The sequence below is a fragment of the Oncorhynchus mykiss genome, chromosome 22 (assembly GCF_057628025.1).
Source record: "Oncorhynchus mykiss isolate SJ-2025 chromosome 22, ASM5762802v1, whole genome shotgun sequence".
NCBI classification, from domain to species: Eukaryota; Metazoa; Chordata; class Actinopteri; order Salmoniformes; family Salmonidae; genus Oncorhynchus; species Oncorhynchus mykiss.
Window position 1 is genome coordinate 18,127,579 of NC_143043.1, and position 18,964 is coordinate 18,146,542.

At 42.4% G+C, this 18,964-nt stretch overlaps 1 protein-coding gene across 2 annotated transcripts in view; it reads left to right on the forward strand.

Annotated features, from left to right (window-relative positions):
• Positions 1-13,250: 13,250 nt before the first annotated feature.
• Positions 13,251-18,964, forward strand: part of LOC110502054 (cysteine and serine rich nuclear protein 3) — a 64,225-nt gene continuing 58,511 nt past the window's right edge. The window contains exons 1-3 of one of the 2 annotated variants that reach the window (XM_036958857.2): positions 13,251-13,336; positions 13,460-13,529; positions 14,040-14,081. The gene's annotated coding sequence lies outside the window, so the exon portion shown is untranslated. Of the gene's footprint in view, positions 13,530-14,039; positions 14,082-18,964 lie in introns of both variants that reach the window. The other variant, XM_090215622.1, reaches the window with a different exon arrangement.

Sequence of the window (18,964 nt, forward strand, 5' to 3'; positions counted from 1 at the left end):
TACTTTTGTATATACAGTTTCCAGTCAAAGGTTTGGACAAACCTACTCTTTATTTTTACTACTTTCTACATTGTAGAATAATAGTGAAGACATCAAAACTATGAAATAACACATATGGAATCATGTAGTAACCAAAAAAAAGTGGTAAACAAATTGAAATATATTTTATATTTGAGATTCTTCAAAGTAGCCACCCTTTGCCTTGATGACAGCTTTGCACACATGAGTAGGTGTGTCCAAACTTTTGACAGGTACTGTATAGTGTACATACAACAGTGACTGAATGACACCAGATATCCTCTGTTCACCTGAGAGGGATGCATAATTCAGCATAGGCCAGACCCGAGCGGGATCCCCTATCTATTCAGACCTCTCATGTTACACACCCTGGAGGCAGCAAGACCAAAGACCATTTAGATACTACTACACATAAAACACATGTCTTTAACAGGCAAATACAATACTTGTAATAACACAGCTATCATTATTGTCTCAAACTTAAACAAATAAAATAAAAGGTGCTAACCAATAATTAGCACTTGGTTTCTCATAGAATATAAGCACATCGGTTATAATTATATGGTTATGTAATGTGTCAGGGGCTAAAGTAATAAGCACTACCAAGACAGTATTTTACTGCTAATTGTGATGGCAAAACATAACGCAGCCACTCTGAATAAAACAAGGAGGAGAAATACAAAATGCAAAATGTATTTAAAACATTTGGGTTCACAGTGGTAGAATAAAGATGTGTGTTTATGTTCAGGTCACATGGTCAGGAAAAATGGGGCCCGACACAGAAAACATAATATTACATAATGGTACATATGCTGGTAGTACTGGTAGAAAAACTGGTAGACTCACACTGTAGGCACCACAATGTATCACAAAAAATATTTTTCACAATTCCTTTAGCAATGAAAGGCAATAACACTTGAGTGCCCATGTCAATTAGGTATGTAGGTGGAATGACAATGCTATGAAAGTGAGGTGCCAGTGAAATGGCCAATAACATGTTACTTGCAGTAATAACCACAACCTCCTCTGTATACAATAGTACATGAAGCAGCACTGAAAAGCCATAGCTAGATGTATTATCACTGCATAATGAAGGAGTACCATAACATCTTGAGTATTTCTAACCATCCCTGTTGTCAGTGAGCTACTAGCCTCATCTACTGTTCTTTCTGAGAAGCACATCCCCACCCAGCCAATAGTGTGTGATTGTGGCCTGCAATTCGGGGGGCGTTCCTGCATGTGGGTATTTAAGACCGCTGTCGAGCATCTCAATGGTTCGTTCCTGCACACTATCCTAGGTAGCTAACATTACCCATGTCGCCCCCGCCTACTGTGTACCGGAGTCTTCCTACCTATCTAAGATAGCACAGTGGCCTTCGCTTCCACTTGCCGATCACAGAACTGCGGGAAAGTAGTACCTGACAGACGGGGGCGAAGTAAACTGTCCACCGGTGTGCTAGCTAGATACTGGACCTCTCCCGCCTGCTGTGTACCGGAGTCCAATCTAGTGTCCTTCGCTAACGGTTGCTGAACACCTGCCCTCGCTGTCGTTAACAGAACTGCGTGAAAACAGTGCCCAACAGGTGGGGGCAAAGTACACTGTCTACCAGTGTGCTAGCTACCTATCCCACCTGCTGTGTACCGGAGTCCAATCTAGTTATTTTCATAAGTAGTAGCCTGTAGTCAGTTGTTCTACTTAAATTAAATGCATAGGCTATTGCACAGGTGTATCATCATGGACCTAGGATCACTCAGAACTCATTCTTCTGAGTCCCTTGTTCCATATGCCTACAGTACATGGAATTGGTCAATAGACCGTGTACCATACTGTAGTAAATGCCTCTCACACATTGCATCTTCAAATAGTGCCCACTAGATGACAGTGTACTTCAATAATTTGCAACAGTCAGCATCAAGGCAAGTCTTAGTGGTAATCATGGGGCTATGGTTTTGAAAGCTCCCCGAACACTCAGTCTGGTGTCATCTGGTGTCATAGAGTAGACGTTTGGTATGGTTACATATGGTATGGTTACTTGACACAAACACGAAAGCAGGGTGGTTGGCCAGGGTGGATAGATAGTTGTATAACACGAATGTCTAGTAACCCAAAGGTTGCAAGCTTGACTCTCATCACGCACAACTTCAGCATATTAGCTAATTAGTAACTTTTCAACAGCTTACTACTTTTGATCTACTTTGCAACCATTTAGCATGTTAGCTAACCCTTGCCCTAACCTTAACCCTTTTAGCTAACCGCTCCCTTAACCCTTTATCTAAACGCCTAGCTTTAACACTAATCTCTATACCCTAGCCTAGCTAATGTTAGCCACCTAGCCAAAATTCAAAATTATATTGAACGTTTTGAAAATTCATAACAAAGAGAATTGTTATATGAAATGGGTGATGGGCATCCTCAAATGAATACATCATAACGTATCATACTAAATGGAACCACAGATTTACGTACAGAATAATATGAAATGCTCTGAGAGCCAGTTGCAGCACTAAACACAGTGTACACATAATTGGTGTAGACTCAACAGAAAAATGTGTTTCTAGGCTACGTCAAATCAAACCAAATGTATTTATAAAGCTCTTTTAAGTAACATCAGAAGATGTCACAAAGTTATTTGACAGAAACCCAGCCTAAAACCCCAAAGAGCGAGCAATGCAGATATCCCACTGCAATGTGTTGTCAATAACAGAACACATTTAGCATTAAAACAGATAAGATGACTGAATGAGTGATAACAATCTAGTTTATTTATGAACACTTTAAAGTTTCACTTGAAAATTTAATGTGGTACGAGAACAGCATGTGAATATTTTTAATTGTCATTCATACACTAATCTCTTTCCCACACTTCAGCAACTAGCCTGGGTATGAGGTATTTATACACCAAGTTTGAAACTGTTGACTTTAAAAATATACAATTGTGTCCAAGTTGAGAGTATAGGCCATATATAGTTTGGATATAGTTGCTAGCACTGATGCAAATAACCTGTTAGTTCATATGCCTTGACAAAGTGATATACAGGCCTAAGGCCAAGACAATAAGAAGACACAGTGGTAGAAGAAATTCAACCACACCTTTGTTTCATCACAAAACCGGAGAGCAACCTGTCTGGTGAAGTCCACACAGCATATTGCATGTAACAAACAGTTACATAACCTACAGCATGGTCAAGCAAGTTAATGTTTCTGACATTTTCAGACTACTAAACAACTACTGATTTAGAACTAAACGATACCAAAAACAATTGAGTCCAATCAACGTAAGCTAAATATGATGTGGCTGTCCATGGTACTGATTTGTTTGATTTTTATATTGTCTTATTGACTGTAAGTTTGTTTGTTTGTGTGTAACTCTGTGTTTTTTTCGCACTGCTGTTCTCAACTGGCCTACCTGGTTAAATAAAGGTGAAATTAAATAAATAAATACAAATATTACAATTGTGTGTGCGTGCAAGTAGAAAAAACATGTTGACTCACCCTACTTGTAGAGAAGCGCCAATGCCATCCTCCTCTTTCATGTTGCCTAAACGGTCTATGACTCTGTCATACAGTACACACTTTTAGTAGTTGTTGTCCTAAGCTACCAGGCTAAAATACTTGCTCTCTAGCCTAACTTCCTTTCATGGTCCATGATGCTCCAGGCCAGCTAGTTAACATTAGCCTACTAAATCTAGCTACATGTTGAACTTCCACCCTTTCAGGCCAGGTGCACAATATATGAATTTATGGTTGGAATCATTGGCCAGCACTGCAAATTAAGTAAAACCACAGGTCCAAATCGCTGTCTCCATCCATGGCTAATTTAGGAAATCTCTAGCTAGCCACGGGAGGACAACGACACAAGGAGATGCAACAATTCACGTTTTTTCTGTCAATGACATTTGGCTTCTGATATGTTGTGAAGCCAAATCCAAACTGGCTTCCCTTTACATTTTTTTGGGGTGCACCAGGACCATTCATAGCTAAGCTCACTCAGTTTAGCTCAACGCTGATTGGCTATTTTTTTTAAATGTATCAAGGGAGGCCAAATGCTCTCTGGCTTCCCTTGCATTCAATGCTACTGGCTGCAATGATTTCACACATGGGTACACATACAGAGACAGATGGTAGCTGTTTCGTGGCTCAGATGCTTTCTCCGGTGAAATACATTTCCTTCAATTCGCAAGAGGCTGAATGTATGAAACACAGAGAGACAAAGATACAAAATAATGTATGTTTTTTTTTCTTTTTTTCTTGGAAAAGGTTTTGGGCATCAATGAATACAAACTCATAGAAAATGGCCGTGTTCGGGAGTGTCAAATCCATGAGGCATTGTGGATAAATGGTGACTGACTGATCTACAAATCAGCTCCAACAGCGTGCAAAGCAGACTAGGCTAGAGTTTGGAGTTTGAGAAGTCAATGATATAAGTGAAAAATGATTCCTTAGTTGTTCATTTTCTGGAAATCTAAAGGCACAACCTAGATTTGAGACAATGTCTTAAATAGTTGAACAACCTCGTTGAAAGTGACAAACTGACACGTTTTCATTTTCGCAAAAAAAAATTACATCAAAGGAGTGCCTTTGATTTGACCACACAGTTCGGCGCGAGACGACCATTAAGCCTCGAAATACACTGCTCAAAAATGAAAGGGAACACTAAAATAACACATCCTAGATCTGAATGAATGAAATATTCTTATTAAATACTTTTTTCTTTACATAGTTGAATGTGCTGACAAGAAAATCACACAAAAATTATCAATGGAAATCAAATTTATCAACCCATGGAGGTCTGGATTTGGAGTCACACTCAAAATTAAAGTGGAAAACCACACTACAGGCTGATCCAACTTTGATGTAATGTCCTTAAAACAAGTCAAAATGAGGCTCAGTAGTGTGTGTGGCCTCCACGTGCCTGTATGACCTCCCTACAATGCCTGGGCATGCTCCTGATGAGGTGGCGGATGGTCTCCTGAGGGATCTCCTCCCAGACCTGGACTAAAGCATCCGCCAACTCCTGGACAGTCTGTGGTGTATGGAGCGAGACATGATGTCCCAGATGTGCTCAATTGGATTCAGGTCTGGGGAACGGGCGGGCCAGTCCATAGCATCAATGCCTTCCTCTTGCAGGAACTGCTGACACACTCCAGCCACATGAGGTCTAGCATTGTCTTGCATTAGGAGGAACCCAGGGCCAACCGCACCAGCATCTGGTCTCACAAGGGGTCTGAGGATCTCATCTCGGTACCTAATGGCAGTCAGGCTACCTCTGGCGAGCACATGGAGGGCTGTGCGGCCCCCCAGAGAAATGACTGACCCACCGCCAAACCGGTCATGCTGGAGGATGTTGCAGGCAGCAGAACGTTCTCCACGGCGTCTCCAAACTCTGTCGCCTCTGTCACGTGCTCAGTGTGAACCTGCTTTCATCTGTGAAGAGCGGGCACCAGTGGCGAATTTGCCAATCTCGGTGTTCTCTAGCAAATGCCAAACGTCCTGCACGACTTTGGGCTGTAAGCACAACCTCCACCTGTGGACGTCGGGCCCTCATACCACCCTCATGGAGTCTGTTTCTGACCGTTTGAGCAGACACATGCACATTTGTGGCCTGCTGGAGGTCATTTTGCAGGGCTCTGGCAGTGCTCCTCCTGCTCCTCCTTGCACAAAGGCTGATGTAGCGATCCTGCTGCTGGGTTGTTGCCCTCCTACGGCCTCCCCCATGTCTCCTGATGTACTGGCCTGTCTCCTGGTAGCGCCTCCATGCTCTGGACACTACGCTGACAGACACAGCAAACCTTCTTGCCACAGCTCGCATTGATGTACCATCCTGGATGAGCTGCACTACCTGAGTCACTTGTGTGGGTTGTGGACTCCGTCTCATGCTACCACTAGAGTGAAAGCACCGCCAGCATTCAAAAGTGACCAAAACATCAGCCAGGAAGCATAGGAACTGAGAAGTGGTCTGTGCTCACCACCTGCAGAACCACTCCTTTATTAGGGGTGTCTTGCTAATTGCCTATAATTTCCACCTGTTGTCTATTCCATTTGCACAACAGCATGTGAAATGTATTGTCAATCGGTGTTTCTTCCTAAGTGGACAGTTTGATTTCACAGAAGTGTGATTGACTTGGAGTTACATTGTGTTGTTTAAGTGTTACCTTTATTTTTTTGAGCAGTGTAAATTCATTTGCAGCATTGCCTTGCAACATTGCGTTCTGCATATGTTGGATTTATCCAACATCTGCCACAAACTGTATGCGTAGACGTCTTGACAGAAATGGTAGCAGAAGGTGAATGTTGAACTTTTGCTGCATACATATCCAGATTATACTGCATCACATTCTGCGCATTGAAGCTGTCGGTGTGTGATCGGTGTAACCCGACAGCGTCATTGCGCAAAATAGTACACATCATCTGAATATGTATACAAAAAAAAGTTCAACATTCACCTTCTGCTACCATTTCTGTCAAGACGTCTACCCATACAGTTTGACGCATATGTTCGATAAACCCAACATATGCACTCACACCAAACTAACTGCCTCTGCAGTGCTGCAAGACAAATGCAGCGTTCCAATGGAAATTAATGTAATTCTGGTGTAGTTAAAATGCAATGAGCGGTAGGTGTGATCGAAGCGGTAGACCCCAGGATGTGTTTTTGGTACTGCCAGAGGACATGTTTTTGCGTTCTGCCAGAAGATGTGTTGTCGCATACTGCCAGTCGCACCGTATCAGGAGCCTCTAGTGCACCATGAAAACATTGAGGTGCCAGCGAACTTTAGAGCTGGTATGTAAAATAAAAATGTTTAATGCAAGATTATGTGATACATTCCATTTCCAAATGTACATACGCCTAGACTTTTTCCCTCTTAGAATTAGTTGTCTCCCCTATAACACGGATGCCACATTGAGGGGCCAAGAGTCCGAATACAAGTAAGTGAAACATTACTCATGAAAAAGTCAATTGGAGGACATATTCTGTCTGGTAAATACTGATGGAATTTCAGAGGAGAAACAAGCCCCTTTATTCATATAATCTGATTCCCCGTCTAGTCCTTGTGACTTATCTTTTACCCTTTTCTCAAATGTTTCTCGCTTTAGTTCTTCACGTAGTGGAACTTCTGGAGACCATTGGTCTACGTTTTGATCTTCCTTCAACCCTTTGTTACCCTTGTGCTCTGACACTTTGTGTGGGTTGGGTGCAGGAACGTAGTGAACAGGTCGATTGTAGCGGTAGTCATGTTGATGGCTACGTACTTTACAGTTATTTCGACCTTGGAGGTTATTGGTATCATGGTTTCGTGGTAGAAACTGTTGTTGTGCGTCATCTCTCAACGCTCCAATACCTGATAATGCACCCTCTGATTGGAGTGAGTGCTCCTGGTCAAACTTCAAAACCGAGTGGTCAGGGCTCTTAGCGTTGCGAGCTTTCAAAAGCTGTGCTTGCAAGCTCTCTGAGTTGTAAGATAGGCAAGCCAATGTGGGCTGCATGGCCCAAGTAGGTAATGAAGGTAGGATACATGTTCGACAGGAACATTTGTTTAAATGGTAACAGGTCTTCCATGCTTGTTTCAGTGAGTAGGCCAAAGTAAGCTGAACGAAGCCTATGATAGTAAGCTTGTGGGTGTTCGTTCCGAGCTTGTTTGACCAAGTTAGCCAGTGAGCTATCGTGTTTGCGAGTCGCAGAACCACTGAATTCTAATTTCAAAGCTGTGGCAAGTTTAGCGTAGTCATTTAGCACGTGTTGCTGTTGTGGGCGAATGAACCTGGTCACGTGTCTATTCGACGTTCGCTTCAACAGGTAAAGCCTGTCAGAACCCGTAGCGTTCGGGTAGCCATCCAACGCGTCCTCTATGTCAGCTAGGAACGTCTCAGTATCGTTTGGCTGACCTGGAACGGGGTCAAAGGTGGGGAAATTCTTGACGAGTTTGTCAAGGTATTCCACATCAAGCGGGCGGAGAGGGTTGGCTTCATCCTGTGGGGAAAGTGGGGCCGAAAGGCCAAGAGGAGAAGACTGAGGGACACTTAATGGAAGCAATGTATGAAACCTATCATCTTCACTCCTTTGAGTGCAGGGCTCCGGTTGCTTGGATGGGTAGTCACGCTGAGGAGCATGACCATTCAGGATTTCCTCCAGATGGTGGTAATAACACCTAAGGGTGGTATTCTGCTGCATTGTAGTTCATTCCAGTCATTGGCAGCAGAGAACTGGAAGGAGAGGTGGCCAAAGGAAGAATTAGTTTTGGGGGTGACCAGAGAGATATACCTGCTGGAGCACGTGCTACAGGTGGGTGCTGCTATGGTGACCAGCGAGCTGAGACAAGGGGGGACTTTACCTAGCAGGGTCTTGTAGATGACCTGGAGCCAGTGGGTTTGGCGAAGAGTATGAAGCGAGGGCCAGTCAACGAGAGCGTACAGGTCGCAGTGGTGGGTAGTAAATGGGGCTTTGGTGACAAAACGGATGGCACTGTGATAGACTGCATCCAATTTAATGAGTAGGGTCTTGGAGGCTATTTTGAAAATGACATCGCCAAAGTCGAGGATCGGTAGGATGGTCAGTTTTACAAAGGTATATTTGGCACCATGAGTGAAGGATGTTTGGTTGCGAAATAGGAAATCAATTCGAGATTTAACTTTGGATTGGAGATGTTTGATGTGAGTCTGGAAGGAGAGTTTACAGTCTAAGCAGACACCTAGGTATTTGTAGTTGTCCACATATTCTAAGTCAGAACCGTCCAGAGTAGTGATGTTGGACGGGTGGGCAGGTGCAGGCAGCGATCTGTTGAAGAGCATTCATTTAGTTTTACTTGTGTTTAAGAGCAATTGGAGGCAACGGAAGGAGAGTTGTATGGCATTGAAGCTCGTCTGGAGGGTTGTTAACACAGTGTCCAAAGAAGGGCCAGAAGTATACAGAATGGTGTCATCTGCGTAGAGGTGGATCAGAGACTCACCAGCAGCAAGAGCGACATCATTGATATATACAGAGAAAAGAGTCGGTCCAAGAATTGAACCCTATGGCAACCCCATAGAGACTGCCAGAGGCCCGGACAACAGGCCCTCCGATTTGACACACGGAACTCTATCAGAGAAGTAGTTGGTGAACCAGGCGAGGCAATCATTTGAGAAACCAAGGCTATCGAGTCTGCCAATGAGGATGTGGTGATTGACAGTGAATACGGCTGCACAGTATTGTTTCTTATTGATGGCGGTTAAGATATTGTTTAGGACCTTGAGCATGGCTGAGGTGCACCCATGACCAGCTCCGAAACCAGATTGCATAGCGGAGAAGGTATGGTGGGATTCGAAATGGTCGGTAATCTGTTTGTTGACTCGGCTTTCGAAGACCTTAGAAAGGCAGGGTAGGATAGATATACAGAAGGTCTGTAACAGTTTGGGTCAAGAGTATGTCTGTTTTGAAGAGGGGGATGACCGCAGCTGCTTTCCAATCTTTGGGAATCAGACGACACGAAAGAGAGGTTGAACAGGCTAGTAATAGGGGTTGCAACAATTTCGGCATATAATTTTAGAAAGAAAGGGTCCAGATTGTCTAGCCTGGCTGATTTGTAGGGGTCCAGATTTTGCAGTTCTTTTAGAACATCAGCTGACTGGATTTGGAAGAAGGAGAAATGGGGAAGGCTTGGGCGAGTTGCTTTGGGGGGTGCAGTGCTGTTGAACGGGGTAGAAAAATGCTTATTGAAATTCTCAATTATAGTGGATTTATCGGTGGTGACAGTGTTTTCTATCCTCAGTGCAGTGGGCAGCTGGGAGGTGTTCTTTTTCTCCATGGACTTTACAGTGTCCCAGAACTTTTTTGAGTTTGTGTTGCAGGAAGCAAATTTCTGCTTGAAAAAGCTAGCCTTGGCTTTTCTAACTGCCTGTGTATATTGGTTTCTAGCTTCCCTGAAAAGCTGCATATCACAGGGGCTGTTCGATGTTAATGCAGAACGCCACAGGATGTTTTTGTGTTGGTTAAGGGCAGTCCGGTCCGGAGATAACCAAGGGCTATATCTCTACCTGGTTCTATTTTTTTTGATTGGGGCATGCTTATTTAAGATGGTGAGGAAGGCATTTAAATAAAAAAAAAAACAGGCATCCTCTACTGACGGAATGAGATCAATATTCTTCCAGGATACCCCGGCCAGGTCGAATAGAAAGGCCTGCTCGCTGAAGTGTTTTAGGTAGCGTTTGACAGTGATGAGTGGAGGTCGTTTGACCGCTGACCCATTACGGATGCAGGCAATGAGGCAGTGATCGCTGAGATCTTGGTTGAAAACAGCAGAGGTGTATTTAGAGGGCAAGTTGGTTAGGATGATATCTATGAGGGTTCCCGTGTTTACGGCTTTGGGGTGGTACCTGGTAGGTTCATTGATAATTTGTGTGAGATTGAGGGCATCAAGCTTAGATTGTAGGATGGCTGGGGTGTTAAGCATGTTCCAGTTTAGGTCGCCTAGTAGCACGAGCTCTGGGCAATCAGTTCACATATGGCGTTCAGAGCACAGCCGGGGGCAGAGGGTGGTCTATAGTAGGCGGCAGTGGTGAGAGATTTGTTTTTAGAGAGGTGGATTTTTAAAAGTAGAAGTTCAATTTGTTTGGGTACAGACCTGGATAGTAGGACAGAACTCTGCAGGCTATCTTTGCAGTAGATTGCAACACCGCCCCCTTTGGCCGTTCTATCTTGTCTGAAAATGTTGTAGTTAGGGATGGAGATTTCAGAATTTTTGGTGGTCTTCCTAAGCCAGGATTCAGACACAGCTAGAACATCCGGGTTGGCAGAGTGTGGTAAAGCAGTGAATAAAACAAACTTAGGGAGGAGGCTTCTAATGTTAACATGCATGAAACCAAGGCTATTACGGTTACAGAAGTCATCAAAAGAGAGTGCCTGGGGAATAGGAGTGGAGCTTGGCACTGTAGGGCCTGGATTCACCTCTACATCACCAGAGGAACAGAGGAGGAGTAGGATAAGGGTACGGCTAAAAGCTATGAGAATTGGTCATCTAGAATGTCCGGAACAGAGAGTAAAAGGAGGTTTATGGGGGGCGATAAAATAGCTTCAAGGTATAATGTACAGACAAAGGTATGGTAGGATGTGAATACAGTGGAGGTAAACCTAGGTATTGAGTGATGATGAGAGAGATATGTCATCGCATGTGTGGGTGGTGGACCTGAAATGTTGGATAAGGTATAATGAGCAGGGCTAGAGGCTCTACAGTGAAATAAGCCAATAAACACTAACCAGAACAGCAGTGGACAAGGCATATTAACATTAAGGAGAGGCATGCTTAGTCGAGTGATCATAAGGGTCCAGTGAGTAGTGAGGTTGGTTGGGATAACGGCGATTCAGACAGCTAGCCGGGTCATCAGTAGCAAGCTAGCATAGGATGGAGGTCTGGTTTTAGCCACCTCGTGCAGTTCTGTGTGGTAGAGGGGATCAATCCAAATGGCAAAATAGATATAATTATAGTGAACCAAGAAAAATTGTCCGATAGACCTATTCAGATAGCAGCCGATAAGATATTATTTGAAGATTTGAAGATGTTGAACGGCGCTCGACCACTCTGGAGGGACGCCGGCCTCCCGAGTGCTCATTGCTAATTGGGTAGCCAACAAGCCTGCAAGCATGTTTGAGGATTTCTAGTGGAGAAGCAATTTTTGACTGTCTTCATACTGTACTGTCTTTGCCTGCACTGTTGGCTGCAATGTCGAACAAGCCCAATAATTGTTACCAGAGTTGCTGAGTTGTGATGTTTCACCACTGACCTGTTACCTTTTCAACCAAAAGATTACAACAAATACGTTTTTGACAGTTACAACCTTATCAATATGGATAATAGCTAGTCTGACCATATTGTCATTGTTAAGCAAGCTAGCTAACTTTATTATTAGCAATGTTAGCAAGGTTATCAAGCTAACTAACATCTTATTGGTTAAAGAATTGTTCCAACTTTAAAAGCACTTGAACACAGTGGGCTCCTTTGAGTGGTAAGGCGAAAGCAACCGACTGTAGGCGAAAGTTGAAGAGTGAAGTCCGGGGAGGTGCATCTGCAACACTCCGAAAGTCAGAAACTGATGTGGTTTTCCAACAGCCAGGCTCAGTGCAACATGGCAGTTGCCATTGTTTACATTTTTTTTTTTTATTATGTCAAAAAAACATCTCCAAAATATATGTGTGTACAATCAAGTGGTGACAGAGAGAGCCTCAAATATCACATTAATTTGTACATATCCACATAAATTAAGGCAATTACGGTTCCTGTTTCAATCTTGTCTTCGTCATGTTCGCGTGGGTCAAACAAAAACACCCTAATGATTGATTGACAATAGAGCCTCCCACTATGCAGGCCATGGCCGCAGGATGAAGTTGGTGAAGGGCAACTGCAAAAACCAGGCTGTATTTCAACTGGCTGTGAGAGTCCATTAGGACGGTGCATAATTGGTCCAGCGTCGTCCGGGTTTGGCTGGTGTAGGCCGTCATTGTAAATGAGAATTTGTTCTTAACTAACTTGCCTAGTTAAATAAATAAAATATTGCATTTGTAGTTCTTTATGACAGCCACATTAGCAGTATTTTTGGGGGGATAAATACAGGCAAATATATTGATAAAAGTAATCTTGTCCTAGAGAGATTTACACTGTTATCAAAATGTCACACCAAGGTAAGTCTACACAAAACACAGCCCTTATTTTAAGTGCTTCTAAAATCCTCTATGGGAAAAACGATTGGAACCATTTCCTTGTTGGACCACTAGGATTTTATTATGACAAACTGTGTGGTACTCTATTCCTGATTCCTTGAACCATGTGAAATGATTGGTTGAGGGAAGTCACGTTGCTGATGTAGCTGTCAGACTGACGCGCACCATTGGGCAGATTCGATTATGCTGAAATGCCGGGCACCAGGCAATGGCCCAACAGGCGAAAGCGTGGAGGGAGGTGCGCCCTTCTCAAATTGAACAGTAATCTGTGCCACCTGGTAATTTTGTCAAGGCAGCACCATGGTGCATCGTCCAGAAACGTACACCATCTATTTTCCATAAAATAAATATTTCAATTTTCTAACTATTTTTCATTGGGAAGACAGATAGAGCAATCACTTTTGCATGGGAAACACAGAATCCTATTAATTACACACGTGATTAATTACGTTACTTTGGTTTTAAGCCGTAATCGCAGTGGGTTTTGAATAGAATGCAATCAACTTTCAACCGATGCAAAACACAGCTACAAGGGCGCCCGGGTGAGATTAATCGAACACCCTCAATGTTCCACGATCATCCGGAAGAACTGCCTATGAACGCGCACTTTGGATGCGACACAACTATGCCGGGTAGGCAAATCTTAATTACGGTGCACATCAATTGTGTATTACTGCAATACTGGACATTTTTTTAAATGAATGGAGTGAATTACATTCTTTAAGAAAAAGCGTATAATTTGCTCGCTTAATTAGGTTACTCAGAGAGAAGGACATCATTGAACAATCAGTGATTGCTTATAAAGGCTGAAAAACGAAATTAATGGTAAGTGCCGCAACTTGAGGATCATTATCCTTAGCAATCTGTCATAGAGTTAAATCATGTGTTTAATCACAGTTTTCATTGACGTATTGACGTCTTCGTGTTGGAACTAAATAATTACTCCCTTCAGATTGCATGCTTTTCGATCTTGTCCAGGACCCGGCGGAAATTATCTGTGTATATTTTGTGACATATTGAATATCGTGTGCGTGAAATGCAGGTCTGGCTTTTAACAGAACAATTTACAGCAGTTGTTTTGCATGTTTCTGTGACTATTATCGAAAGGATTAATGAAAACGTATAATTTCCAACAGGTCAATCTTTACTGACCTTCCCAGTGAAAAGTAATCTAATGCACTGTATTCTATTACCTATATCACCTCGAGTTCATTGGTGGTTACATTTTACAGTCACTTTCAGCTTGATTTTATGTGACACCCTGGTTGCTACACTGCTTCTGGAAATAATCGTTCACTCCAGGCTCATTTACGGTACATGTATTTTTTTTCACAGAATAGAGAATTCGCTACAGCATACCTACATCTTTTATTTAAGGTAAGACTAAGTCTATTGTCTCTTTTGTACTGTCTAACATGTTTTGCCGTGGAATACAGAAATGTGATGGCACCTGCCTTCGGTTTGGGTTGATGTGTTGGATTTATGGCCTGTGATATTCCATTAAAAGCTTGCTCAGCTGTTGCAGTTTTGCTACAAAAGCTCTTATTATAACATCTGAAGGTAAGATTTGATCTTGATATTCAGACTGACATCTGGTCTACTCCAATATAGACTGGTTATTAAATAGGAAAAACTTGAGTCAGGATGGAAGGGTTAGACCAGATACAGCTTCTGGTGTAAATATGAAATTGATGCAAACACATTGTAGCATCTGTGATGTGCATTTTGGCTGTTATTTAGTCAGGATCATTATGAGATGGCAATAAGACGATATAAGGTACTCAATACATGCTTCAATGTTTCAAAATTTACAGCATATTAGATACATGGAGTTTTCCAATGGCTTTTGACGCTGTGAAACACCCAAAGGCTTACATTATTGGGCCTTGTAGATAATGGCTGAAAAGTCCTCTGGTGGATGTGCATTTATTTTCTTCAACAGACACAATACAGGCTTTACCGAGCAGTAGTATACTGAGTGCCATTTTAGAGAGCAAACATAGTCTTAGTGGATTGTGATTTTAGGTATAATTGCCAGGCTGATTATTCAATGCCTTATCAAAATGGGTTAGATAGCAAAGGTCATGTAATTGGATGTCAGTGTTGGCAGCAGCTGGGGAGACATGCTGTGCCAATGAAGTGGTGGGTTGGAATATGGCAGCGTGTCTCGTTACCCAGCTATACTCTCTTTGTTGTGGCTCAACCATTCTCTTTTGCCAAACAGGAAGGAGCCACTGAGACAGCTTTGTGCAACACACACACACAAACTCAATCCGGCAAAGTGATTGAGATCTGTGGGGCAAGAGTGGGGCTCCACCTCTTATCTTGGCAATGATTTTGTTCCTCCCTAATCCATCTGTTAGTCTATGCAATCCGTCAGCAACCTGTCCTCACAGGAATGTGACTTAATTAGTACATGTCTTGTTACATAGTTAAATATGCACTCTCAAACTTATGTATAATTCCAGCCTGTAGTTTTGAAAGTGGTGCTCATGGGCCAAACATGGGCAAATTGTGTACTATGTCATCCGTTTTGTATGATATGTTACGTCCTGCAAATATTAGAAATAAAGTACCCGTCAAAAGTTTGGACACACCTACTCATTCCTACTCAAAATGACTATTTTCTACATTGTAGAATAATATTGAAGTCAACAAAACTATGAAATAATAATGTGTCCAAACCTTTGACTGGTGCTATCTACATATATAATTATTATTTATTTTACAGTTGAAGTCGGAGGTTTACATACACCTTAGCCAAATATATTTTAACTCCGTATCAGAAGCTTCTAAAGCCATGACATAATTTTCTGGAATTTTCCAAGCTGTTTAAAGGCACAGTCAACTTAGTGTATCTAAACTTCTGACCCACTGGAATTGTGATTAAGTGAAATAATCTGTCTGTAAACAGTTGTTGGAAAAATTACTTGTGTCATGCACAAAGTAGATGTCCTAACCGACTTTCCAAAACTATTGTTTGTTAACATTACATTTGTGGAGTGGTTAAAAATGAGTTTTAATGACTCCAACCTAAGTGTATGTAAACTTCCGACTTCAACTGACATACATGCATATCTTATTTACCTAACTATTCAGCCCGTTTGCGATGAGACTCAAAATTGATCTCAGGTGCATCCTGTTTCCACTGGTCATCCTTGAGATGTTTCTAGAACTTGATTGGAGTCCACCTGTGGTAAATTCAATTGGTTGGAAATGATTGGGAAAGGCACACACCTGTCTATATAAGGTCCCACAGTTGACAGTGCATGTCAGACAAAAACCAAGCAATGAGGTCTAAGGAATTGTCCGTAGAGTTCCGAGACAGGATTGTGTTGAGGCACAGGTCTGGGGAAGGGTACCGAAAAATGTCTGCAGCAATGAAGGTGCCCAAGAACACAGTGGCCTCCATCATTCTTAAATGGAAGATGTTTGGAATCAAGATTCTTCCTATAGCTGGCTGCCCGGCCAAACTGAGCAATTGGGGGAGAAGGGCCTTGGTCAGGGTGACCAAGTACCTGATTCTCACTCTGACAGAGCTCTCGAGTTCCTCTGCGGTGATGGAAGAACCTTCCAGAAGGACAACCATCTCTGCAGCACTCCACCTAAAGACTCTCAGACCATGAGAAACCAGATTCTCTGGTCTGATGAAACCAAGATTGAACTATTTGGCCTGAATGTCAAGCGTCACGTCTGGAGGAAACCTGGCACCATCCCTACGGTGAAGCATGGTGGTGGCTGCATCATGCTGTGGGGATGTTTTTCAGCGGCAGGGAGTAGTCAGAATCAAGGCAAAGATGAGCAATGTACAGCGAGATTCTTGACAAACCTGCTCCAGAGCGCTCAGGACCTCAGCCTGTGGCGAATGTTCACCTTCCAACAGGACACTAGGTGTGCCACGCTTGTAGCGTCATACCCAATAAGATTTGATGCTTTAATCGCAAAAAAAATGTCCTTCAACAAAGTTCTGAGTAAAAGGTCATTATGGGGTATTGTTTGTAACTTGATTCGTTTTTATATACATTTTCGAATGAGGCTGTAACAAAATGTCAAGGGGTCTGAATACTTTCTTAAGGCACTGTATAAAAAAATATACTGTGTTTATTCCCAAAAAATATTTGTATGATATATTACAAATCCAATTCATACATATGTTACTAATTTGTTGTGCTTAAGAGAACATTAAACAACATTGAAACATACACTAAATTATATTACCGGGGGCAAACTTCCCTCCCCCTGGACACCTACAGCACCAGATTCCATAGGCAGGCCAAAAAGATAAATGTCCTTGACATCAACCACCCGAGCCACTGCCTGTTCACCCCGCTATCATCCAGAAGGCGAGGTCAGTACAGGTGCAACAAAGCTGGGACAGAGAGACAGAAGCTGTTTTTCAATCTCAAGGCCATCGGACTGCTAAACAGCCATCACTAGCACATCAGAGGCGGCTGCTTGCACACACTATTCTACGGTATCTTAGTCACTTTGAAATGGTTTACATATTGCATCACCCATTTCATATCTATATATACTGTATTCTATACTACACCACTGACTGTTAAACCGCCATCTACAGCACATCACACATAATGTCTCTGTATCTTGCAATACTCATCTCATGTGTAAACTGTACTCTATACTATTCTATGTTATCTTAGTCACTTTAATTGTTTGTAAATATTGCATCATGCATCTCATATGTATATACTGTATTCTATACTATGCCACTGTATCTTAGTCTAATGCTGCTCTGACATGTATGTATATACAGTGCCTTGCGAAAGTATTCGGCCCCCTTGAACTTTGCGACCTTTTGCCACATTTCAGGCTTCAAACATAAAGATATAAAACTGTATTTTTTTGTGAAGAATCAACAACAAGTGGGACACAATCATGAAGTGGAACGACATTTATTGGATATTTCAAACTTTTTTAACAAATCAAAAACTGAAAATATGGGTGTGCAAAATTATTCAGCCCCTTTACTTTCAGTGCAGCAAACTCTCTCCAGAAGTTCAGTGAGGATCTCTGAATGATCCAATGTTGACCTAAATGACTAATGATGATAAATACAATCCACCTGTGTGTAATCAAGTCTCCGTATAAATGCACCTGCACTGTGATAGTCTCAGAGGTCCGTTAAAAGCGCAGAGAGCATCATGAAGAACAAGGAACACACCAGGCAGGTCCGAGATACTGTTGTGAAGAAGTTTAAAGCCGGATTTGGATACAAAAAGATTTCCCAAGCTTTAAACATCCCAAGGAGCACTGTGCAAGCGATAATATTGAAATGGAAGGAGTATCAGACCACTGCAAATCTACCAAGACCTGGCCGTCCCTCTAAACTTTCAGCTCATACAAGGAGAAGACTGATCAGAGATGCAGCCAAGAGACCCATGATCACTCTGGATGAACTGCAGAGATCTACAGCTGAGGTGGGAGACTCTGTCCATAGGACAACAATCAGTCGTATATTGCACAAATCTGGCCTTTATGGAAGAGTGGCAAGAAAGCCATTTCTTAAAGATATCCATAAAAAGTGTCGTTTAAAGTTTGCCACAAGCCACCTAGGAGACACCAAACGTGGAAGAAGGTGCTCTGGTCAGATGAAACCAAAATTGAACTTTTTGGCATAAAAGCAACACAGCTCATCACCCTGAACACACCATGTCCACTGTCAAACATGGTGGTGGCAGCATCATGGTTTGGGCCTGCTTTTCTTCAGCAGGGACAGGGAAGATTGTTAAAATTGATGGGAAGATGGATGGAGCCAAATACAGGACCATTCTGGAAGAGAACCTGATGGAGTCTGCAGAAGACCTGAGACTGGGACGGAGATTTGTCTTCCAACAAGACAATGATCCAAAACATAAAGCAAAATCTACAATGGAATGGTTCAAAAATAAACATATCCAGGTGTTAGAATGGCCAAGTCAAAGTCCAGACCTGAATCCAATCGAGAATCTGTGGAAAGAACTGAAAACTGCTGTTCACAAATGCTCTCCATCCAACCTCACTGAGCTCGAGCTGTTTTGCAAGGAGGAATGGGAAAAAATGTCAGTCTCTCGATGTGCAAAACTGATAGAGACATACCCCAAGCGACTTACAGCTGTAATCGCAGCAAAAGGCGGCGTAACAAAGTATTAACTTAAGGGGGCTGAATAATTTTGCACGCCCAATTTTTCAGTTTTTGATTTGTTAAGAAAGTTTTAAATATCCAATAAATGTTGTTCTACTTCATGATTGTGTCCCACTTG